Here is a 769-nt window from a genome sequence, read left to right on the forward strand (position 1 = left end):
TCTGGAGCAAAGGTCAATAACTTCAGACAAAAGGCCTCCAGGAAAACGCAGACCGCTGCAGATTTAAAATCATGTCAGAGTGCATCTCAAATAATACATAAAGAATCATTCCTGCCACATTCACAGCAGTGTGTCGCTCCCTCACACGTTACATTCAAGGTTCAAAATTTACTTTTTCCTCCACCAGCCAAATGACTAGTGAATGATTGTGAATGTTCAAATTTGACCAGCCACTGAAAAGATTACCATTGGTTTTTTTTGGGCTGGTGAGTGGAGCAGATCGACCAGCAACTGACATATTTAACCAGCATGTGGCTAGTAGATGGTGCTAATTTGGAACCGTGGTTACAATATTGCACTATTATGCTACTTTAGTACATATTTAATGTTATATACATTTTATTTAGTTCTAATACTATGTGTAGGTTGTACATTTTACTGTACACTTGCACATACATTAGTCTTTTTATTCATCAAAGCATATTTTGTCAGTATTTTTGGCATTTTATCTTTTAATAGTTCACTATATTTAAATAACGCCTTATCAAACTGTGTGTGTGGGGGGGGGGGGGGGGGGGGGGGGGGGGGGGGGGGGGGGGGGGGACTACGCTCTAACACCACCATGTGTAGCCCCCACCTTGGTGATGCACGGCAGCCTTAAGGCGCCAGACGCTCACCACCATGAATGCACCGAATCCAGGATTTGGCTTCGGGACTCAGATCATGTAGGGACTCACGTCTTGTAGGGACTCAGATCACGTAGGGACTC

This window comes from Etheostoma cragini, chromosome 6, assembly GCF_013103735.1.
Source record: "Etheostoma cragini isolate CJK2018 chromosome 6, CSU_Ecrag_1.0, whole genome shotgun sequence".
Lineage (NCBI taxonomy): Eukaryota > Metazoa > Chordata > Actinopteri > Perciformes > Percidae > Etheostoma > Etheostoma cragini.